Genomic DNA, 26,372 nt, shown 5'->3' on the forward strand with positions numbered 1-26,372 from the left:
TTGTGTATTTTGGAGGTTTATATATACTTCGAATAAAATGAGCTTTTAATATTTTACCAGAGAAATTTCAATCAAAAGTAAGTAATTTAATACTGTACATGATAAGAATTTTGATATTATTTGAACGTCAAAAAAAAATTCACTGAATGAAGCCCTACCTGTAGATTGATTTTAGTGATAAATGTATCATCTGCATTTTTATTGGACGGTTGGGTAGGTACATCAACAACATGAAAAATAATTTTTAAAAATTTGAATATAATGATTCAATTTTTCCAAATACATTCGAAAAACAAAATGATGTTCGTATTTATTAATAGTTCAGCAGAGTAGACGTTTGGTAAATATTTTAGTAGTTTTTGGTTATATTTTAGCATTATTTTGAATATTTTAGCATGTTTAATAGTTTGGCAAACTTGTCAAATTCCGTTACACGTAAGGGCTCTTTAAAAAACAACACGTGATTTAAACTTAAATAACAACTTTTAAAGTTAGGAGTTTGTAAACACACACCACATAAGTTCTTAGGGTGTTTTATAATTTAACAATTTTTGCCTTTTTCCCTACCCTCAAACATAACTTTGAGACAAAATGGAATATTAATACCATCAAATTATTTCTTGTAGTAATTAAGTTGAAATCAAGTGCTATTAATATTTTGGTAAATTTTGGATAGGGCCTGACACGCTTATTACGAATAATTTTTAGAAAAAAACTTTATATTCGCCTTAATTACTATAAAAGAAAACTTTTTGCATTTCGGGCGGCGGAAAATTATGCATTTTGATTTTCAATTGCATAAAACCAAAATTCACTTCGCGAATCGATGTGGCGACAACGCGACGCCATTAGGAACGCACTGTTATGTTGGTATCACTGATGCATTAACAAGAGCTAAATACGACCGTTGCTATCTTCGTGGGATGCCGAGGTTTGTGTAATATGGTTTGTGATACAAAGGAAAGTGCCCCTTAATAAAGCCTGCTCGCGTCAAGGCAAGAAAAACATCCCAGTTTTCAACTAGTTTACCGGCTACGCTAGGTTTGTGTAACATGGTTTGTGATACAAATCAATGTATCAGGGATACCAACATAACAGTGACGTACCTAATGGCAGCTGATTGCCGCCGCATCGATTCGCGAAGTGAATTTTGGTTAACGCAATTGAAAATTTAAATTCATAATTTTCCGCCGCCCGAAATGCAAAAAGTTTTCTTTTATAGTAATTAAGGCGAATATAAAGTTTTTTTCTAAAAAATATTCGTAATAAGCGTGTCAGGCCCTATCCAAAAATTACCAATATTTTTTTACATATTAAACGTGCAACGGAATTCGACAAGTTTATGGATAGATTTTTAAAACTGTATCACAAACATCATGTGCATAACTCAAATGAACGACGATAAAGGTTGCTGAGTGTCCCGTAGAATGTCTTCATAAAGTTATTTTATAAGAGCCAAGATTAAGGTAACAAACATTAAAGCTGATAAAGTATAATTTACGTAAATGGGTCATCTGTTTGCCCCAGAAAAACAGGTCCAGAATTCGAGAAGCTGTGCGCGGGGACATTTGTGCGTTCATTAGACCGAGGCCAGCCAACTAACGCAAGATGGGGACTCCTTTAGGGAGATTATCGATACAACCCTTGTGACCCTATAGAGTGGCTATCAGATTTTTGTTTATTTAATTAGATACTTGTCATTTTATTTATTCTTTACAGCAATTTGAAACATGTTGCTTCGTTTTGGAATTAAACAGATACAAACTGCAGGCAGTGAACTATTATTTACGCACCCAAAGACGCACCAAGTTACAAAACAGGTAAAAAAAACTGATGGCTATGTTGGGACTTCAAAATTTGTTAAACTTGCCCAATTCCACTCCATGAAAAGTTTCTATAAAAAAAACAACATTTGATTTCAACTTAAATATCTAACAGAGACAAATATGTAAGTAAACATGCACAAAATAGATTTTCAGGGTGTTAGTTTGGGTTATTTCAATAATTTATGCGTATTTCTTGACGTTCAAACTTTACCATCTCCACGACAAAAATAGTTATTTCTTGTAGTAATTAAGTTGAAACCAAGTGCTATTAATATTTTTTTCGTTCTAAGCGTGCAGCGGAAATCGACAAGTTCCCCGTTGTTTTTAACGGGCCATATATTTAAGAATATCGACACAAATAGGGAAAATGAAATTAAATCTTTGTCGTGATGAGAAATAAGAATGAATAATATTGTCATAGGTCGAAAAGTTTTGTAGAAATTCACATTATCTGAAAACAACATATTTTTATCTTTTTCAATAAACAATCAATTAAGAATTAATCATCTATTTTTTCAGGGTATTTCAATAAATTCGCGCACATTGTGGCGCCAGTTTTATAATTCTGGCTACAGACAAGCCCAGAAATCCCGTCTTCCATGTGTGGTTTATTCTGAAGTTTCACCTAAATTGAGAGCAAGACAAGCTTTATTTCAGGTCAATTTCTTTGATTAATTTGATATTTTAATACTAGAAATGATTTTTTATGAAGAAATCGAAATAAATTTTCAATGATCTAAATAATTATTAATTATTATAACAATAATTTTCCTAGTGAGGTTGATTTTTATGTTAAAAAAGTGTTTTATGTATAGGGAGATGCAATAAATAAAAAAAATAAATGATCAGTCCACGTTCTAGTAAAAATAAGACAACCTCAAAGGCACTGAAGCTGCTTTAACTTATATATTCCCTTAAAAGTCCTCTACATTAGCGACTACTATTGAAAAATTAAATCTACAACTTCGCCAAATCTTTTCTAAAAATCCACACAATAAATATAAATAAATGTAATATATTTATCAATGATGGTGCCATCACACCTAAGCTGCATTCGCTAATTAACTTGTAATTAACATCAGCCAAGATGTTTATGGTAACGTATTTAGGGGAAAATTGTGAACATATCGTCAGGAAGCCTGTTTTTTATAAGCATAAAAAAGTTAGTTTTCGGTTGTTTGTTGTATATAGCTTAGATCTTTGTTGGAGTCACAGAAAAATTTGTGAGCCGTTCATTTCACTCACTCGAATTGTTTTGATAAGTGCCCTATCGCTAGTAAAATGTACATCAAGGGCCAGTTGCTTCAAATAATTATTTTTCAATTTCTTTTTTTATTAGGCCAGTTGTTTTACAGAACTAAATTATTAAATAAACTTGAATAGAATTTTCACAAAAAAATTTGGTAAAATTTTAGAATTCTGCGAAGTAATTAGCCACTGGGCCAAGTTGTTCCGTAGAAATTAAAATGTAGCATTGTCATCGACTAGCCATTTGGTACCATTTTGTTTTTGATTTCTAAATTGTAAAAAGTTGACAAGTTTAACGATTGGTGTCTTTTTCAGCATTCGGGAACCTTTCAACTGTCAAAAAATAAAATGGCACTGATTAACCATTTGGTGACAATTTTACTTGAATTTCTCTAAAACAAATGGACCTGAATCCTGATTGTGGGCGATCTGCTTTAAATTTTTTGCCATCTTTCCATCATTGTATCAAAATAATAAGAGTAATTAATTATTATAAATTTACGTGTTTTTTTTATTATTTTCAGCTGGACAATGATTTGCCGGTGTTTCTGAAGGGAGGCTTTAAAGATCAAATCCTTTATCGCTTTACCGTGACTATGAACATAATTGGTGTAATTATGTCGATGATGGTTTTCGCTTCCAGGGACAAACCAGGTGCAAAGGAATAGAAATTTCTATAGAAAGTCTCATTTAATCGAAATGTCTTTGTAGTTAAATGAAAAAGCTTGAAAAATAATAAAAGTTAACACGTACATATTTCTTTTACAATTTATATCGCACCACGCATTGATGCAGGGGTCCCAAATATCACACCACGTAGGGACACAGGATTCCCAAATATTACACCACGCAGGAACGCAGGGGTCCCACATATTATACCACGCTGGGATGCAGGGTTCCAAAATATTACACCACGCAGGAAGGCAGGGGTCCCACATATTACACCACGCTGGGATGCAGGGTTCCAAAATATTACACTACGCAGGAACGCAGGGTCCCACATATTACATCACGCAGGGATGCATGGTTCTAAAATATTACACCACACAGGAACGCAGGGGTCCCACATATTACACCACGAAGGGATGCAGGGTTCCAAAATATTCCACCACGCAGGAATCCAAAATATCATACCATGCATGGACTTTGGCGTTCCAACTATTACACCACACAGGCACTCCAGGGGATCCAAATATTACACCATGAAGGAATCAAAAATATTATATTATTGTAGAAAGCAATCACTTTGTGGTTTGACATATTTAATAAAATAAAATACTTTTTTGTTTTAAAACCACGATATTTATTAATTTAAGAACCGACCGGTTTCGCTTTACTTAAGCATCATCAGGGTACAAATTAATACTAAACAAGAAGTACATAATGTGTGTATATATATAACAAAATATAGAGGGAGACAACATGATACAAATATAAGCAACACAAAGACGGTCATAAAATACATTAACATAAGTGCACAAGTAATGGAAAAACCGCTAGATAATTATGTAGACTAATGGGTTATTGATATAACCCATTAGTCTACATAATTATCTAGCGGTTTTTCCATTACTTGTGCACTTATGTTAATGTATTTTATGACCGTCTTTGTGTTGCTTATATTTGTATCATGTTGTCTCCCTCTATATTTTGTTATATATATACACACATTATGTACTTCTTGTTTAGTATTAATTTGTACCCTGATGATGCTTAAGTAAAGCGAAACCGGTCGGTTCTTAAATTAATAAATATCGTGGTTTTAAAACAAAAAAGTATTTTATTTTATCAAAAATATTATACCACGCAAGGTCCCATGGGCCAAAAGTAAAAAAGCTCTTAAATCGATTTTTCACATAATATAGTTGTTATGTTACATAATGTTAAATAATGATAATCTATGAATCAACAGGATTTATTTTAACATCAGTTACCGATTTTAGTGCATCGCATATGAATTGTGTATAAAGTGATTGGTAGCACTCTCTTTAGGGTGAATTGCCTAATACAAAAAAAAAGTAATTGGTATTTTTTAATTTAATTAAATTATTTATTGATATTATCAAGCAAATATACATAATAATAAACTAATTTTATAACCATCTTAGGAAAGATATATTCTCCTGTCTAACTGGGGAGCTAGTATATTCACTATTATTTAAAAATAATAAAGTAACAGTAAAATCGCTCAAAAGTAGAGTAGGTATGATTTGATATTTTCACAGCCAAAAGTATTATAGTGATTTGTTTTTGGGGTATTATGCCGTGTTGCGTTACCTCCTTCTTTAGCCAACGTATCGGACAGCATTGCAGTGTCCATCACCAGGGCAGATGTGTTATATTACACAAGTGTACTTCTGTCCTGCTGTCTGAATAGTTGGCTAAAGAAGGAGGTAGAGCAACACGCCATGATACCCCAAAAACAAATCGCTATAAAAGTAGAGTAGGTAAAGTTTTTTGAAAATCCAGTATCGAAAATATTAGATTTAATGGAAAATAAATTAATTATTGAAAATACGTAAAAAATAACAACAATAAAAATATCTGAAAACCATTGAAATATCAATTCGTTTTATGGTTTTGGACAAAAATGTATATATATTTTTTTTAAAATTTGAAATCCTTTTTTTTTACCTTTCATTAAATCTGGTAAATCTTTAAAAACTAGCCTTGGGCTTTGTAATGGCGTTATGCAGCTGTCTAGTTCCATCTAGGCACGTACATAATGCCAGATTTTCTTGGTCTTACGCGCAGAATTCACAGACATATTCGCCCGTGTATTCCTGCCACGCGACGGACAGCAAGCTCGGTCTGCTGTCTGACCGTCACGAGCCGATGTGAATGTACGCAATGGATCGGCTCGCCGAGCATGACCTAATTCCCAGTCAATCAGCATGACGTAATTCAGTCATGGACTGATTATGGACCTTTTCCGTAGATGTCAGATCAAAATTTCCCTAAATTTTAGTATGAGTTTGTATTAGGTGACTTTCAAAGTTTGCAGAATACCAAGTCTCAATATTTCTGAAGATTGGCTTTAGAATTTTGACTAAAAAACAAAAAATCGAAAATGTCCCTCGATTTTTGTGCACATTTTCCCCAAAAAGTTTATTTATCCTAGATCTAGGGAAATTTCCCTATGCATACCATCACTGAAATGATGAGATGCTAACCGCTTGAATGTACAAATATCCGGATACGCGCTTGCGTGTTCAACTGTGTAAAAATGTTGGGCGCGCGTTTGGCGTGTATCCCGACTACGCACCGGTGCCGAAGGGATCAATGACGCTAGTTCTTCAGAGCATCTTCCATTGTAATACCGATAGAACAAGGACAGCATACCTACCTGACGCCTGTGCTCTAAAGACTGCAGTCCGTTTGTTAAGATTGGGGAATCTATCAAACGGACCGCCCGTTTCTGCACAGAGTCAAGGGTTTTTTTCAGGTATTTTGGGGCTCCAGACCAGAGATGGCTGCCAAATTCGACAGTAGGGCGCACTTGCGATTTGTACAGGGTGAGCAGTTGTGTACTATTAAAGTATCTGCGGGCCCTGTACAGTACGCCCAGCTTCTGAGAGGCCAACTTTACTCTAGCTTCGATGGAGCCCCCGTACCTGAGCTGGTCACTTATAGTTACACCAAGCATATCAATGGAAGGCCTGTTCGGAAGATTGCTTCCGTTGAAGGAGACTAGATTATTATTTGGATCCCTTTTAGACGTAATCAGACAGGATTGGGTCTTTGAAACATTAAATTCGACGAGATTATTTTTACCCCAGGAGGAAATACTCTCGAGATAACCGTCCATTCTCTGCTTCAAAGCCCTCCGAGCCGTTGGAGTTTGTGTGCCCTTTGGGGGCTTGTCAAACAAAAAGCTATCATGAACTGTACTGTCATCCGCGTAACAATGAATCGGTGCACATGTCAAAAGGTCATTGATGTGCAACAAAAAGAAAGTTGGAGACAGAACCGATCCCTGTGGGACGCCAGCATTTATGGAGTGCGAGGAAGAGGTGAAACCGTCAGCAACCGCCTGAATCGACCTATCCCTTAAAAAGTCAGCAATCCACGTACACAGGGATGCGGGAAGTCCGTAAGAATGCAATTTGTTGACAAGTCCTCGGTGCCAGACCCGGTCAAAGGCCTTGGATATGTCTAGTGCGACTGTTTGGGTCTCACCGTGACGTTCCAGGCACCGCCCCCAAACATGCGTCACATACGCGAGAAGATCACCGCACGAGCGGTTCCGCCGGAATCCGTATTGACGGTCGTTGATAATTTTGTTCTTCTCGAGGTATGTGAGCAGTTTGTCGTTGATCACACGTTCCATCACTTTGGACAGAACTGATGTGATCGCTATGGGGCGGTAGTTGGCCGGGTTGGAGCGGTCACCTTTCTTGGGAATAGGGTGAATTACCGCTTTTTTTCCAACCAGAGGGCACAGTGCCACACTTCAGGGACATTTTGAAGAGCTTTGTCAAAACTGGAACTATTTCCGCAGCACACCTCTGCAATACCAGGGCAGGTATTCCATCAGGTCCACTAGCTTTGTATATCGAGCCCCCGTATGACGTGGAGTACATCCCGATGCTGGATCCTCAGCTTTTTCATATAGAAGCCGCAGTGAGGAACCGACGGCGGAACAGCACCCCCGTCGTCGAGGGTCGAGTTTTCCGCAAACATTTTCCCTAAAAGGTTTGCCTTTTCGGTGGCGGTGTTTGCTAGTGAGCCGTCAGTTCTGGTAAGAGGTGGCAAACTGGGTTTGCAAAAATTTCGACCTATTGAGCCCGCAAGCGACCAGAATGCTCTGCTGCCATGCGGGCAGGCAGCCAGCTTTTTGCTGATCTGCAGGTCGTGTTCGAATTTTGACCTATTGATGATTCTCTTGCATTCCTTTGCCGATTTGTTGTATGCTGATCTGCTTTCGGGCGTTCGAGATGTGTTGTAGGCTCGGTAAGCCGCGTTTTTTCGTCGAACTGCTTCGGAGCATTGTCGACTGAACCACGGCTTTGAGCCCACACCAGTTTCTTTAGTAGTCGATTGTATGAAGCCATCCATCGCCGAATTGATGACTTCACCAGATAAAACTAATAAGATAGTAAAGTTTTTCAACGGGTATGAGTTTATCAAGTTTATTAAAAAGTTCAACGGTTGTAAAATACCTTGTTTTTTCAAGAATAACTTTAATAATAATTGTATGTGTTATTACAACTGAATACAAGTTAATCTTATAAATGCTTTCCCGTGCAATCACACGATTTTGCAACACCGTCTGTATCAGAGCAAGGTAAATTATAATAGTATTTGAAAGTTTTAGATTTATTTTTTAATCGTAAGAATTAATATATAAGTTAGTTTTATATTTCCTCACAGTTATCTACATGCTTTAAATTTTGTATTACTTTCTACAGTGATCCCCAGATATTTGACTTGAGAGATTTTCTTCAGGAATTTTCATTTATCGTTATTTATACACGATCACTCCAACGTCATTAAGACTCGGTTATTAAGTTATCATCAAACCCTTATTTCAAAGTGTTAATATAATTTTTTGCAGCTACCATCACAACTGCGCATGTTTTTCTTTCGACGATGATAACTGTGTCACCCGCACACGACATGACATTTTTCCACTGAAAGATGCTGAACACACCATTGACTGTGCATTGTCGAATGCCATCCTCAAAATACATAATTTCACTCAATGCATTATATAGATTAAATTATTGTTCCCTAATTGCTAAGTAACTCTGGAACAAAACTATAACATTGTCTCCTTGTCCAATTTTTCCAGCTTAGCAACCAACCTAGAATGCTACATACCTACTATCTTTTTTAGATCAGTAAAATAAATATTCCGAGGTACTTCTGACATCCAAATTCCCCATAATCAGCCAATTTTGCAATGGCATCATGCGTTCTCAGATTTGGTCTAAAACTATGTCGGTTTAGAATGCATATTTTTTTATGAAGTAGTAGTCTCTTTTTTACTAATTTCACAATTATTTTAGATATTGTAGTGATATTGGTCGGTATTTAGTCATTTCTTCTGGGTTGCCAGATTTAATCTTCCAAATAAAAGCTTAAATTAATGATATGCTTACGTAATAGATATTTTAATTAATTATATGCGTGATAAGTATTTTAAAAAATTCTAAGAATTTCATGATTACTATTGTTATATTTTTGTATTCCGGCGTAGCGGCACCCGAGAGCAAATGCATTACATTTACAAATTCTGGTTATGAGATGCGTTCGAGAAAGAGTATTATATCTTACACATGTGGCGAGGATAATGCTATACAGTTATGAATGTAACAGTACGGATCGATATACTAATTATCATTTATTAGATAAAAACAAATAATGATTCCGTTTGTGCCGCTAGTGTGGGTGTACTAATAATATAGCTTCGCTGCGTCGCAAATGATAATTTGTTCATTTCAAGACTATAAAAAATGTTTAAAAATAAAAAGGAATATTTAAAATGTAAAAAGTATATTCATTTTATGGTTGGAAAGTACCAAAAATGTGAGAACCAATGGGTTTTAACAATAACACTAGAACATGGAAAGTTTTATTTGTTTATTGTTAATATTGAAGAATCCAATAAAATTTCACAAAAATTAAAAGTAATATCATTATATCCATTAAAACTAATATTAAATTTATTTTGTAGAATTGCTGCGTTAGGTTCCAGAACCCTGCTTGCATATAGCCACTTAACCTAACCATTATCTTAATTCTCCAAATCATCTACCATAATATGAGAATCAGAAGGAAGATTGATTTGGTTAGGTAATGTTGTTATATTTCTTTTAAATACGACTATTTAATTAATTAATTAAACACGGATAAGCAGTGAATGGTCATTAAACGATACATGTTCCGGCGCACTCAAAAACGGAACTCTATTGAAAGCTTGTAACAAATTTGATAAAATATTTTTTTTACCTTTCACAAATGTTGGGAAAACACGAAAAACTTTTAATTTTTACAAATGTCAAACGTTAAAATACACCCCAAAGCGAGCTGTGTTAACAACACAAAGAGATTTTTTAAACTTGTTATCCTCGTGTGGAGGCTGTACGTGATTTTTTTCTTCCGTGGAAATTTATGAGAATGATTATCCTCATTATGAAAGAGCATTTTTCATCTCCAAGCGGAGGGAAGAGAATGTGCGCAATATTTAAACTTTTAACTCCGCTTGAAGCCTGAGATGGTTCTTTTTGATCTTCATTCAAATGATGAAAGTACTGGAAAGGATGTGTTAAATTTGTAGTAAACTACAACTTAACAAGCAATTACAATTGAATTTTACAGGGTATTGAATAGAAAATTTACAAAGGATAGGTACATTAATTTATCATACTAGGCGGCTATGTATTTAACGGTTACCAATGGAAAGAGAATAAAGTTATTCTCTATAAAATGTTAAATTACAGATAAAAAATTTATACATGCAGGAAGTAGGTTCAAATAACTATAAATTAAAATAAATATTAACAAGTAAACAAAATAAACAGAGAGAAGAAAAAATATAATGGATTACAGTATACATATTCAGAAAAAAATTTGGTGTGAATATTACGCGGCGCGTAAGTTCTGAGAAGTGAAAAACTTGACTTATTACCATGACGTTTGCATTGTTAAAACGGTCTTAAGCCAGGCCTAAGACAGATCATACACATAATATACACGGTATGTATATTATGCATAATTACTTTTCTGATCTACTTACACATATATTATTAACATTTCTATGTGGGTTTGAGAAATAGCTTATTAACTTATCACATTAATTTATTAGAAGGTTTTATTGTGCATTTTTAACCTATGGTGAGAGTCTTGACTTTAGAAGTATGATTGATTGTAGAAACTCGATTAATTTGGATAAAGACAATATTTTTTTTACTTTAGCACTATAATTTGAAAACTGTAGAGTCCTATAACTGTTGCTTAAAACAGCACTTTTATCATATTACACGCAATTGTTTCCTTGAAACCAATTAATTAAATAAAATAGAATAGTATTTTTTGAAGAGAATGTAATATTCGTGTGAATCCTTTGATGACTATTTTTAAAGTGAAGTAGTAAATTGATTGGCTTCCGGCTCTACATTTTTTAGCAGAATTTCATAACAGAGCTCTTTTCAGTATTCAGTTTCACCGGAAAAAAATCCTTTTATTCCATTGCGAACTCGAAGCGTTGTTGTTTTTTCTGTTTCATATAAATATTGGTATTTTATAAAGCTACGTGGCTTTCGACCTGCCGATAACATCCAATTTCAGAAATATGAAAAAGTTTAAAAAACCGTTGTTTGCCAGTTTCAAAAAAGACAGCTTCGAAAGTAATAAGTTAGAAATTGAATCAATAGAAGTTTAATTTTTAGATTTATTAATAGGTATCACTTACGTTAGTTAGTACACAAAAAATAAAGTTTTTTTTAAAATCTGTAACAACGTTATTGACTGTCCCGACTTACTGAAATTAATAAACTTCAAAGTACCACCCAGAGTAACAAGGCTTAACGACTTATTCCACATTAGCAGGACGCGTACAAATGCTGGTGTCAGGGATCCAATCAGAAGAATGTGCAAATCACTTAATCAGAGTCAAAACCTCAAGGATTCTGACTTATTTTTTGATACACGCACTACTTTTAGTAGAAAAATGAAAACTGTTTTCCTACAAAGTTCAAAGTAAACAACTTAGACATACTTCGTTTAAATATATATTTTTTTAAAATTTCTGTTTGACATTGTCTATCTATTTATATGTATAAATATTTTTATTCTACCCTCTAAATTTTTTCAAAAATAATTTGTAAATTCTTATAAGGATATTGCGCATTTCTTTCATATCTCTATTTGTAAAATAATATTCTTATGTATATATTTTTCCCTATTTATAAGTCAAAATATTTGTGTATGTTTTTAACTGTTGCTTAAGTCAATTTGTGAGAAATAGTTTGGATGCAGGTGAATTCTCTAGTTGATGTTTTGTATATTCTTGTCAATTGATTGTATCTGTTTTTTCTCCTAAATTAAAAAAAGTAGAACTTTAAACACGTATATTTCTTTGAATGCCACAAAGATGTAACTAATGAACTAAAAAAATGGAATCATTAGATTTTGTTGCATTCTCAACATCTTCAGTAACCTCACAACCGATTAAAAGCAAATATATGTCTATTTGAAATATGAATTGCAATTACATATTATGTTAACATATGTTACTAAATGTTGTACATAAATATAGACAAATGAAAACTTTGGTAATGAAAGGCCGATTTATGATATATTCGCAGCTGAATTTTTTATATCTTACAACATCTTCGATAAGTGAAATTTCAAAGGACATGTAACGTTCCTTAAATAATTGGTTTTAGGTCAATATTTTTATCCCTTCCAGGATTAAGAATCACGGACCACAAAATATTTTCTCTCAGGCTTTGAGTATTTTTTATGTATTTCAAAGTTTTAAGAACGGCGTGATTTTATATTTTCACATTCCGCGAGTATCAAACTTTCGAATTGTTCACCTATTTGTGTTCTCCATTGTTATTTATTTATTTAACGCCCAGAGGGTGTGATGGTTTGAACAATCACATAAATAAACGAAATGAATGTATTCCAAAAATTTTTTGTTTGGGCTAACAGATAAGATTTATTGACAGGCGGGCTTGAAGTACACATGTTCCCACGGGAAGGAAGAAAGAGATCGCATGACAGTCGGTTTCTGAACGTGAATACGTTGACAGCTCCGAGAAAAGAATACAAATCAGAAGTGATATGTGAAATTACAGTTAATTAGTGAATTCAAATGGTGTTAGAGAGTATTGTGGAATATTGAATTAAAGTGAAATATTATTGAACCGGTGTTTGTGTGAAGTGAAAGTGGTTGTACTAAGTGGAGATAGGAACAATTGGATAATTTGTAGAGCGCCGTTTTGTGAAAAATCACCCCAGGGGCGCTTAGAGTTGGGCGATCGCGATTATAATATAAAATGTGTTAAATTAAACGTGATTTCGTAAATATGTAGTTCAAACTAAATTACTTGTTTTAAAAACATGAAAATAATAATAATAATGATTGCGTTGTAAAACTGAGTGAACGTTTTTAAAGGCAGGAAGTTTTTTAATCGGGCTAGGGAGGAATTGATTTGACGAGATGGCATTCTATCCACGGAGACCGAAATCCAGAGAATCAAACAAATCATAAGCTCGGGTTCGAATCCCAACAGAGATTAGGGAGGTACAATTGTATTTACAGAATTATTTAATTGCCCTTTTATAGGCGTAGGGAGGGGACCAAAAGTGAACGAATTTCAAGGATTTCGCTAAAGGGAGGAAAGAAGCCGATATGGAGGGGACCGAAAATTAAACTGATTTAGCTATGTAGTGTGTAACCAGGTAAGTTTCACACCAGGATTTGGAGGTGACTAACAGGGTGAGTTTTTTTATATTATTTAGTAAATTCCAGAGGACCCTTTTAAAAGACGGATACAACCGAGGTACAGGAACTAACTTTACGACACCTGCCGCCCAAATAGTGTTATCATTAAAAGGAATGTGCTAGGCGAACTGTCAATCAGCTGTGAGCGAGAGACGAGCTAACGACCTTTTCATATGTAGGCCGATAACTTTTGTTTTAATTAATATCGAATTAATAATTAATATCGAGAATTTACCTACCTGCCGATCTGTTATTCTTTTAAAACATTACGAATCAAATCATGACGTTGTCCCTGCGGTAGGTATTGAATCGCCGACGAAACATAAAATACCTATTACAAATTAGGCCAACCAATATAAATTCGCAGTATAAAAATACCTATCTACAGGGTACCTACCACAACACTGGCGTACAATTAAAACAGCGAACACTACGAGGGATAGAGGCGTTTAGGCTTCGGCAGTGTACAGTCAGTCGAAGGAGAAGTTTTGCTAGCGTATGACCGTCCGAATAGAAAGCGATCGGATGCAACCAGACAGAACAAAAATGAATACTTTTCTTCTGTTATTTGACTTTCTAATTTAATACTTTTCATCTATTGTTTGACTTTCTAAGCTACGAATTGGTGCACAAACAAATCTAGAGTCAAAAGAGGGAGATGGTAATCTCCGAAATAAAACTACCAACCGAACAACTTTTCTCAACAGGTACCTTTCGAGAGGTAGGCAGCCTCTTTAAATTAAATGCAAAAATCAAACCAATTATCCGTTTATACCTACCTGAGAGGATAGGTATTCAATAGAAGTTACCCATACCTAATACACGAGGGTGCTAGTAACCTCATAAAATAAATACTGGAACCAAATTTTAAAATACAGACAGTCCTCATCCTAAATTTGGCATTTCGAGTAGACTTTACATATATCTCACATGATAATTGGCTGAATGGGTAGGCACACAACCTATCGCTAAAAGCAGGCTAAATGCCGACAAGATCGTCGTGTGTTATCTATGTTATTGACCTAGAAAGGGATGTAAATTCCCGACGACGAGGAAGTTACAACGTTTTCTGGAGGTGGCGCGTAACTTAGGACCTTACGTGTCACATTTTCGCGACTAGATTCGTGACAAGGGATGTCATGGTTTTCCCCTTCTACACTCAGTAAAGTAGATTTTCCTGGAGGTGCATGAGGTCGGGGCAATTCTGAAATTGGTAAGGAGACCTGGTTTTCTTTATTCTGGCGTGACGGTTGCCGATTTGGAACAAGGGGAGACCCGGCCGGTTGTGATATCCAGACACGCAGATATCGATCGCCTTGTTCAAATTATCATCCATCGGTTTTGTTTGGTAAAGAGGAGGAGCCAACTTTAACTTGAACAAATTCATTCCCTTTCCTCTCCTTCCCCTCCCAAAATATATACTTGGATGGCGCCGACAACTAACACCATAAATTTATCGTATTTTTATCACACATATAAAATCTAACACCTTGTTATACTCACATTACCCTACGACAGGTAGAATCACGTAGCTAGTCAGTGAGCAGGCGGATCAGAGAATGAGGTTTATGAAATAGCTTTAAAACACAGCGGTGATGGATTCAACTCACTCTATCTCAAAAAAACCGAGGGATACCACACATACATAGATAACTAGGTTTCTAAACCGAGAAACAAAAAACCAACACAACGTTCGGTGAAGCCTTTTTATACTGAACCGTCACGTGAAATGAGTACGTTCAAGATCGTACGTCACGTAGACAAACTAGGATGTACACACTTGAAGGGGTGTGTAATAAAGAGAGTAGCAAAGGCTTGTAAAGACGACAGGGAGGATATTCCTACCCCGGATATACATAACCAAAGCCTTATGGAAAAGTTACCTATGGGACTTAAAGAAAATTTATCGGAAGAAAGAAGAGAAGGAAAAGTAAGAAAGGGCAGATCATTACAAGGGCTTTTACATGGTTGGTAGTATAATTTTAATTTTACAGATACTTTGAAACATACAAAATAAGAATAACATTACATTTGATAAAAGCTATGCAACAAGTCATACAAACAAAAAATTACAGCTATTTGTAGGTTTACATGATGTGTTTAGGAGTATTGTTGAAATAAATGTATTAAATGATCCACAAAACTTGCCAAGTTAGTATTGAATATGTCAAAATCACCCAAGTAATGATTTCTCATGGTTTGAAGTCGTTGTATCGGAGAGTGGGCAATGTAGTTACGCTTATGTGTGCTGCTGTAGAATATTGTATTTTGTCGTGTTGTTACTGTGGGTGTATGTATGTTTATAAGTTGCAGGAGTTCACAACAGTCGAATTTAGAGTTAATTATTTTGAATAAGAATGTTTATAATAAGTGTTATATTATGACCTAATTTAATTGTACGTGTGTATAGTAAAAATGCCACTTTCATTGTTTGAGAATGAAATACCTTCGTTAAATCCACTTTAGCCGAAAAATCCGTGTTAAATCCTTCGTTAAATCCGTGTTTTAGCGAAAATAAAAATCAAAAATGTCAAAATAACGCAAATTTAAAAAACATTTTGCAGTTGATTGATTGCTTCGTTATAAGAATCATTTGCACTGAAAGCTGCTAGAATGATGTGTTACGTAATTTTTTTTTAATAGGAACAAGCAAACCGGTGCTTTTGAAGTCAAATTTGCCGATCATCATTTGAAAATCGTCACAATGCTGCTAGTATCGAAACCTTTCTGTTTTATTCCTTTCCGTAAAGCGTAAAGCTTTTATACAGCACACTAAGAGAAAACATAAAACCAGATATAGTAAAGAGTACGATGTAACTTTTCACAAAGATTTTTTATAAATGATCCAAAGCGTAAAGTTTGTATTTCTATATAAATCTTGATACATCTTATGTCATTAAACGACACCACGGATTAAGATGTTCACTATTTCAAGATAAGGTAAATTAACGAGATGAATAATTGAACTCTTGTTCTCAAAGCGTCGAGACGTATAAACTGGTTACGCCCTGCCACTAGGAACGCCATAGGGTGTTTAAAATTCAAAGTGCGTTGAGAGCGTACAGTATCGAAATGTCGTAGACTTTTTTTTACAAACACGTAGAATCGTAGAACTGTGTATTAATTTATAAAGTTAACACAGGGTGTGGCGTATTAATTTTTGTTTTTGTTTTTTTTTTTAAATTTTTATATTAACACCACACAGGAGGCCCTGAAGAAAATAATTTCCCTCAGGGACTATGTCATCTTTGGGGATGCTGTGTGGAGGGTCTTTTTGTGGAGAGAAAAGAGTGAACATGGGTCTTGAAGAGTCCCATGTTGTAGGAGGGAGGAAACACAGAGGCCGGCAGTTCGTTCCACAGCCGAGCTGTTGAACTTAAGAACGAATCGTAGAAGCGACCCGTTCTCATGTGACAAATGTCAACCGTGTACAAATGTTGGGCGCGCGTTTGGCGTGTATCCCGACTACGCACCGGTGCCGAAGGGATCAATGACGCTAGTTCCTCAGAACATCTTCCATTGTAATACCGATAGAACAAGGACAGCATACCTACCTGACGCCTGTGCTCTAAAGATTGCAGTCCGTTTGTTAAGATTGGGGAATCTATCAAACGGACCGCCCGTTTTTGCAGAGTCAAGGGTTTTTTTCAGGTATTTAGGGGCTCCGGACCAGAGATGGCTGCCAAATTCGACAGTAGGGCGCACTTGCGATTTGTACAGGGTCAGCAGTTGTGTTCTATTAAAGTATATGCGGACCCTGTACAGTACGCCCAGCTTCTGAGAGACCAGCCTTACTCTGGCTTCGATGGAGCCCTCATACCTGAGCTGGTCACTTATAGTTACACCAAGCATATCAATGGAAAGCCTGTTCGGAAGATTGCTTCCGTTGAAGGAGACTAGATTATCATTTAGATCCCTTTTAGACGTAATCAGACAGGATTGGGTCTTTGAAACATTAAATTCGACGAGATTATTTTTACCCCAGGAGGAAATACTCTCGAGATAACCGTCGATTCTCTGCTTCAAAGCCCTCCAAGCTGTTGGAGTTTGTGTGCCCTTTGGGGGCTTGTCAAACAAAAAGCTATCATGAACTGTACTGTCATCCGCGTAGCAATGAATCGGTGCACGTGTCAATTATTATTGAAGTTACTTAGTTTTTTTTGTTACTCAATTTAATAAAGATTAATTTGCCTGACGGTGGAATGAGTGATTGTAAACATTGTGTCAGTAACGAAGTATAATATATATATTGTAACGTTAAAAAAATATGAAAATTTAAATTGCCAAAGTTGTACCTGATTATTGTTTGGTTGAAAGTTTTTTAGGTGGCTGCCATACGATCGGTTGTACGGAGCAGGCGAGATAACGCGGGTAGAAAGGACCGGTGACAATACGGGGGAAAAACGAACGGAAGCGCGGTTTTTTTGGAGGACGATTCCGCGGCGCCGGGATTGACTTGACTATTTTATTAATCAAAACGTAGACTAGTTGATACGAGTTCCAAACGTGCCATTGGCAAACCGCGATTGAGTTTGTACTTTGCGTTTTGCCACACAAATTTATATAAAAAAATGAAAAAGAGCACGCGGATACCATCAACCGATCCTTTGGAGAGTAAAGGATAAAGACTTTCCGCACTCCTTCCCACGAATCTCTACCTGGAGCTAACTCATTCGGATTTCGCGGGGACCTGTTATCCTGCTCACCGCTGGTGGACGCTCCAGACACCCTCAGATAGGACAACATGATAAAGGTTCTTCAATGCTTTCATACATTCTGCCCTCCTTGCCTTAGCCCCATCAAAGCCTTGGTAATTAACAAGGGTCCATGCTCATCAGACAATGCAATATTGCGTAAGTTAATGTGAAGTTGAACTTTTTTCTCTTGTTAGTGTTATGATCACAGTCTCCAGCGCATGCTGGACGAAGGCCACCATTAACTACTCCACCAACTCATATTACGAGTATATTATTATTTACCACGAATTTGAATCAATTAATTGTTTAAAAAAATATGTTTAAAAAACGTGAAATTCCCGAATTTAAGAGTGCGTACCTCTTTAGCGCATTTTTTCGTTTCTATATTTATTATAACTTTGTATAATTTGTACAATGGATGCAGCGTTTCTTATGTTTTACAATAAGTTCACTGGAGTATTTAGGTTTCCACCAAACCATATGCAAAAAAATATTTATTTATCATCATGTCCATACTGAGTAAGCAACAAAATTGATTCTAAAATATTATTCCGACCCTACCCGGCACCAATTTTGAGAGATAAACATGTTCGTTTTCAAAAAAGGTAAAAATAAATGTTTCGTAAGCGGAGAGATGTTTCATTTATTTATTTTTTATTTAAGTACATAAAACAGGCATCGTGCCCAAGAATTTACATACATGGATGTTTAAATACATAATAATAACAAAAATAGTAACAAAATGAATAAGCTAAATATGCAGAAGTAAATAACAAATAAGAATGGGTAAAAGGTTAATACAAATATGTTCATAAACGATTTGTTGTTGTCACACTGGTGAGACACTGATTAGGTAGGTACAATGTTGCTTCTCATTAAATAAAGGGTTTCATCACAATATCAGTTTAATATGATTAAAGGTTATACATTTTTTTTGAAGTGTTTAAATTGGTCATTAAAAATGTCTATTTCATTATTAGAGCCATGTATAATGTTATAATTTCTTAATGTTCGCGGTACAGGGGAAAAATATCCTGTATTTGTGTGGTAGGCTTTAATATAGAAAATGTCGTTCATCCTCCTTGTTGATTTTCTTGATGGAATATTGATGTTAATTTGGGATAAAATGTTTGGTGTATCAACTGATGCATGTATAATTTTGCGTAGGAGATGTCGAAACGGTGTTGTTTTATTTTATTAATTATGTATTTTAATTCCTACGAGTTCAAACGGCTATTTTTTTTTATAATGCGCGTTGGTCTAAATACAATATTATTTCAGATTTCAATTCTAAGTGAGATCATTGTTTTTTAACCCCTCTGGCTAATTCGGTTTTGACAATAGACAGCTATTACTCGTAGAATCGATTTGTTCGCTTCTCTGAAAAGCGTATGCTCTCATACAGATGTACGAGTATCTCCCTTACTGACATTGTGAAAATATGAAATAAAATAATACCAGGCTTTATACGAGTATTAAAATCCGGAAATGAATTACAGAAGAATTGAAATGTAACCCTCGATGAAACCAGAGGTTTCGACCGCAATTTGAGAAAAAAATCATGAAATTTTGTGAATTTTTAAATAACAATTTTTTTACGGAGCGACAAAAAGTGGAAGATTTCATTTCGTTCACCAGTTTTGTACAGTTTGCAATGTTTTCTGTGTATTTCAAATGCGTTTTATATTATGATTTAAAAAAACAAGACTTAAAAACCATATACTACGGGCTGTGTAACTCAATCATAACCTACGGTTGCATTGGGTGGGGAGGTGCAGGAAAAACTACATTAAACCCGTTATTGAAGGCACACAAATCTATTTTACGTGTTATTATGAAGAAAACTTTCAGATATTCGAGTGACGCTCTCTTCAAGGAATTTAATGTACTAGATGTCCGACAGTGCTATATAAAAAAAAATGTTATCCATGTTCATAAAAATAAAAACAAAATGAAAACAGCCGAACACAAACATCAAACCAGTAAGGGAAGGAATGACCTTTCCGTTCCAACAAGCAACAAAGCGGCTTATCAAAAAATATTCTCATATCTCGGTCCTAAAATCCCCTCTCAGCTGAAACTGTGTGAATTGTCATCCTTCGGTCCAAGAGTGACAAAATTGTTGTTGGATCTAGGCAGGACTGATTCCGAAATGATACTAAAAAATGTAATTTGAAATCACGAACGCCTCTGTGTATCTTTATGTATCTTTTTTTGTATCTTTTTATGTATCTTCGTTTTAACATACTTATTTTAGCTAGTCTTAAATCCTGTATTCGTCTAGGATAACTTGAAACCTGTAAATTTGACTAACCTGAAACGGGAATCCTTCCTAGTTTGACAGTCAAAATCATAAAATGTAATCAATATTATATTATGAAAAAAAAAATGAATAAATAAAATAAAAAAATAAATATCTTATTTTTATTTATTTATTTAAGGAGAAAACACAGATACAGACAGTAATTAAAAGATAATTTTGTAAAACAATAACTTGAGAATTCGCCTGCATCCTAACTATTTCTCACTGATTGACTGGTAGATAGCAATTTTAAATATTTTTTTACATGAAAATAAGGTAAAATTTTTGTATATAGATAATGCTCAGTATCAAATAAAAGTGTACACATATTTTGTAAACAAGTTTAGAGATATATCATAAAAAGTACTTAAAGAGTATAGTGAATGAAGTAAGTACACATTTTAATTTTCCATAAAAACAAATACTGTTTTATAAACCTTTTCTATCCGGCGTATACATTTAAAATAAACATTTAACTATTTTTAAATACTTAAATTTTAATATAAAATGTGAAAAATGTTGTCAAAAACGCATTTTTACTTAAATTTATACTCCAATCATAGAAAAATTGATAGAACTCGATATTTCGAAAACAGATTCGTTTTGTTTGGGAAATTTGTAAGAAAACTGTACTTTCACTTTTATTTATAATTTGTATAGTTTAGCCGATTGTTACGATAGCGACGCCAAATATGAATTATTCATTTTAGGATTTTATTAATGGATTTCAGTATGAGGCTTTATTATTATTTTTCTTTCTTACGTCAAACAATTGAGTATTTCCGCATGATAGAAAAAAAGATAAAAAATTCTTCAAAACAAAATAAAGACGCCAAGTCATATATGACCCTCAAACGCTGTTTATAATAGATATTTGGACGCCCGGTCATATATGACCCTCAGACGCTGTTTATAATAGATATTTGGACGCCCGGTCATATATGACCCTCAGACGCTGTTTATAATATATATTTGGACGCCAAGTCATATATGACCCTCAAACGCTGTTTATAATAGGTATTTGGACGCCCGGTCATATATGACCCTCAGACGCTGTTTATAATACATATTTGGACTCCCGGTCATATATGACCCTCAGACGCTGTTTATAATACATATTTGGACGCCCGGTCATAAATGACCCTCAGACGCTGTTTTTAATAGATATTTGGACGCCCGGTCATATATGACCCTCAAACGCTGTTTATAATACATATTAGGACGCCCGGTCATATACGACCCCCAAACGCTTTTTATAATACATATTGAAGTAAATCAAGTGTTTTTTCAATATTAATAATTTTAGTTCAGTTCTTAGACGGAAAAACTTTATATGAGCTATATTGAAACCTTTTTATGTTTGATTTTAGAATTCGAACATCTCTTACAATGTGTGGTAAAACCATGTTTGACCGTGTGAGGAATGTGGAGATTCGCAAAGAGTGCAAGGCTGATGTAAGTGTAATGAGTAAGATTAAGAAAGGGACGCTTAGATGGTTTGGGCATGTATAGCGAACAAGCAAATATAGGAGTGTAAGGAGGATATATGATGCAAATGCGAATGGTAGCAGAAGTCGGAGACGCCCGAGGAAGACATGGCACGATCGGGTGAATCAGATACTCGAGGGTGTATGAGACGATGTATGAATGTGAATGAGGCAAAGCATGTGTGCCAAGACCGAATTGTTTAGCGGACCGTTCTCTCTACCTACCCCTGCGGGATATCGGCGTGATGGTTAGTTAGTTAGTTAGTTAGGACGAGTTTTTTCGGAGAATTTAAACAATTCATCAAATTTCAACGTTCATTTTAGGATTCTGTGAAAATCATATTCAAGTTTTGTTATTACATCATTATAGGCTAGTTGCTTGACAAAACTGAAATAATAACAGAACTTGAAAAAATCGTTCACAGAACTTGAAAATTAACTTTGAAATTTGAAGAATTGTTCAAATTCTCCGAAACAACCCGTCCTTAGTCTAACAATAAAATTTGAAATACTATTTCATCACCTTTTAAAAACTATTTAGTTTTTGGATACGTTCAGAAATATTCCACTTGGTTAACTTTCTGACAGCGTCTTTAAGAAATATAACGGTCAATAGGCCAGAGGCCTGAGGTGTTAATAGAACTATGATAAATAATATATATTAGACTTCCCACTTCCCGAAACGAATTAACCAAAGTCTGTTTTCACAGCGAGATAGGAAAGCCTACAATCCATTATTTAACCTGAAGCAAATAAAAGTTTACCCCAAGCAATCAATCCCAAAGTTTTACAAAATAAGCCGTGTTTTGGTACACCTGGGCCCCGACTTCTGGCCCGAAAAACACACAAACTTTGACACATTAGCATGCGGGGTAAACCAAATATATAACTTAGTGTTGGGGAAATTTTTCACCCCTTACAATGTTATTTCATTGTTTTTATCACAATCGCTTGGTAATATTGGTTACCTACGCTTTCATTGTTTTGGGGTTTTAAATACCACAGTTACTTTTAGGGACGGTTACAAAAAATTGTCTAGTTTATAAATCTAACTCAAATGTGTATGCAAATTATAAGATAATTTTGTTTTCGACACACCGAAAGATTATAAACAAAACTAGTTTAAAACACCTAAAAATTAAAATACTCAAAGACACACTGGAAGGTTAGCAAATTTTATTAACTTGCGATTCAATTTTATTTTATTTTTTTTTTTTTTATGTTCATTTTTTGGCATTTTGACAAAAAAATATATTAAATAAAATTAAATTATTTTTCATCAACCTCGGACACCATTACTCAAACTTAGGTCTATTAAAAATAATTTACGAATATCTGAAAGTTACTTACCTAACTACTAATGCACGTGTGCCCTCACACTGCAAATATTAAATTGAACAGCCATCTGAGTAGGAACAAATAATAATTAGTTTGCTGTGTTTATACGAACGGTTTGTCAACCTAACAAAATAATTATAATATCTTTGATATAAGCGTTTCTCTTGTACGAACATTTTGTGATCCTAACAAAATAAATTCAATATCTTTGGACCATTGATGTATTAAACTAGATTAGCCTTGTTAAGTTAAATCCATTTTAAAAATGACACCACATAGCGTAGGTCACAAATATGGAGATGAACTTAACAACCCAACTCTGTTTAAACTCCTTGTACAAACGTTCAAACTCGTAAGTGAAACCAAGGAACAGCGTTCATTTTGTTACCGAGTTGTTGTTGTAATTTGAATACAAAACCTTCACCAAAATAAAAGAAAATTGCTTAACCAGGTCTGAATCAGGTAAAGGACTAATAAATAACACAAAAATGATTTGTATTTTCACATTTTAAGTTTTGGATTCTGTACACTACATATTGAACCAAAACGGGAAACGTACACATATTTACTATTGAGTAGAAGTTTTATGAATTTACAAAATTATTTATATAAAATAGTATATAATTATCAAAGAAAGTGTTAACTTTGTGAATTGACACTTTAATCAAATAAAAAGTTATTTTGTTTTTAACCGCTTCGTTAGGTTTATAAGACAGCATTATAAAAAAACCAGTCTAGGTACTTAATAATAATGTGTAAAGTATAATATCAAAATAAAGCGAGAGAAATCATATTAGACGAGAACAGAGCTTCAGAGAGGGTGTGGTGGGGTGGGATAAGGGAGGGTGGGGGTTACATGGTAATAATATCAATTTATTTATGCCCATTAAATAAGCTTTTACATTTTTACATTGTGTTTGTCTCCTTTTTTTAATATGGGCACAACTTTACATATCTACGGAAAAAAAATTATGATTGTACCTTCTTTCCCAAGGATTGGAGTGAACCGCGCCAACAACCTTGCCAAATGCATGCCGATCGAACCGAAATTTTTTTTGCATATTAACTGCTGTAATGTCATTCGATTTCAGAGAAATGCCTATTTGGTTTATTTTTGTAGTACCATTTTTGTGAAATATATAGATGGTGCTTAATCAAAGCTAGACAATAACAACCAGTAATTAAAATAACCTTTCTCAGATTAAGCAACGATACCTTATTTGTGGGTATATTACATCCTCTCCTCCACACAGAATGCTCAAAGATTATAAAGGACCTGAAGGAAATTGCAGTCTAAACGTTTGGGATGAAAATGATTTGAGCACAAATGGCTTCCTGATGATGGTAAGGTGTTCCGATATCGTGATAATTAATTGTATTCGAAATTTACTAACAATTTAACTGGAAACCTGTTTATTCATTCGTTAAGGGACTGCAATCACTTTTTTAAATAAATTAGAAAAACTCTGTTCCGACATCGTGATAATGAATGCATTCCAAATTTACTAAAAGTTCAACCAGAAACCTGTTAATTCGTTCGTTAAAGGCCTGCAATCCGCTTTTTTGAAATAAATTAGCAAACACTCTTTTTTCGTATTTGTAAATATTTATTTACTTATTTTGTAAGAAACAAACAGCTTTTATATAATATACAATGATAGATATAAATATACAAGTTAACTGAAGTCAAGCCACAGAAGTTTCTTATGTTAAAGTTCATAAGAAATGAAGTTTTAATATCTTGAAATTAATTTGGTGTTAAAGGAAGGGGAGAGGAAGAGGAAAATAGGAAGAGGATAGGAGATTCTCCCGATACATTCCATACTCTCATATTAATAATCGATCAGACGCATTACTTCATATCGATATTTCTTTAGGTTATTACCAAAAATGTCAATTCTGTAAAATTTTGTATTAGATTGTGCACACATACGAGGAATTGGGGATTTTTTTCGAATGTTATACATAATAAATATTACCTTGTTATTTTCACAAAATTGAATCCGGATTGATTATATCCATTTCTCAATATTTTCTCGGTTTGTGGGGAAACCTAAGCGAAAATAAGACATTTTAAGAATAATTATCGGAATGTGTATAGAAAATATTTATTCCTGTACCTAACATTTTAAGCCTACATGAACGTTCCTTTTCATGTAACATATCTTCCACCACCTTCATCACCTCTACAGCAATAGTTATAATAAAAAAGGTAACTGTAATATATATATAAATAAACTTTGTAATTTGACTTAATACAACCCTGAATAGAGACAAGACTAAAAAATAACCAATACTTCTAAAGTTTTTTGCGCGCATTAAGTAAAAACGCGTGATTTTAAACAGCACATCAATAATTATCATGTGGCAAGCTCGTGCCATGTATTATTGTTTATATGTATTCGTTAAAAGCGTATAACACACTGCATGACGTCATGATTGTGACTAGTTTGAAAGATGACGACAGAAAATTTACTTGTAGTTAGTGAAATTCTATTAATTTCTGATATTTGTTAATGCGTTGCCTCCAATCTATGGGTAAGGTACTTATATTTTTTTGTATTCAGATAGCTGATTACATTTTCTTAAATAAAGTCCGCGATAGGTACAATCTAAAATATTTGGAACTGGGTTATTTTTGTGATTGAAAAAATGAACTTGCCCAGCATAGCTGACAAGCAAAATAGCTTAACTCTAGACCAACAAAAGGTAAAACTCAATGCACAGTGCCCATTTCGCATTGCGACACAATGCGTGCGCCTTTTCATAAATGTGCACGTGAACCAAACCAAAATTGTGTTGAGGTTATTTTTCAATGGTTATACGGCTTGTCTAGTTGTATTAAGTCTATGCTTTGGACACTAAAATAATTCATTAATTGAAACCAAAAATATTTATACCCTTGACATATTATGTATTATACAATAATATGTCAATTGTATAATACATAATATGTCAAGACTAGTCTTGAACTTAACTTTTGTGAGAAACTATATATATATTTCACCGGTCGGT

This window comes from Hesperophylax consimilis, chromosome 2 (assembly GCF_061612785.1).
Source record: "Hesperophylax consimilis isolate HC1 chromosome 2, BYU_Hcon_1.0, whole genome shotgun sequence".
In the NCBI taxonomy this organism is placed as follows: domain Eukaryota; kingdom Metazoa; phylum Arthropoda; class Insecta; order Trichoptera; family Limnephilidae; genus Hesperophylax; species Hesperophylax consimilis.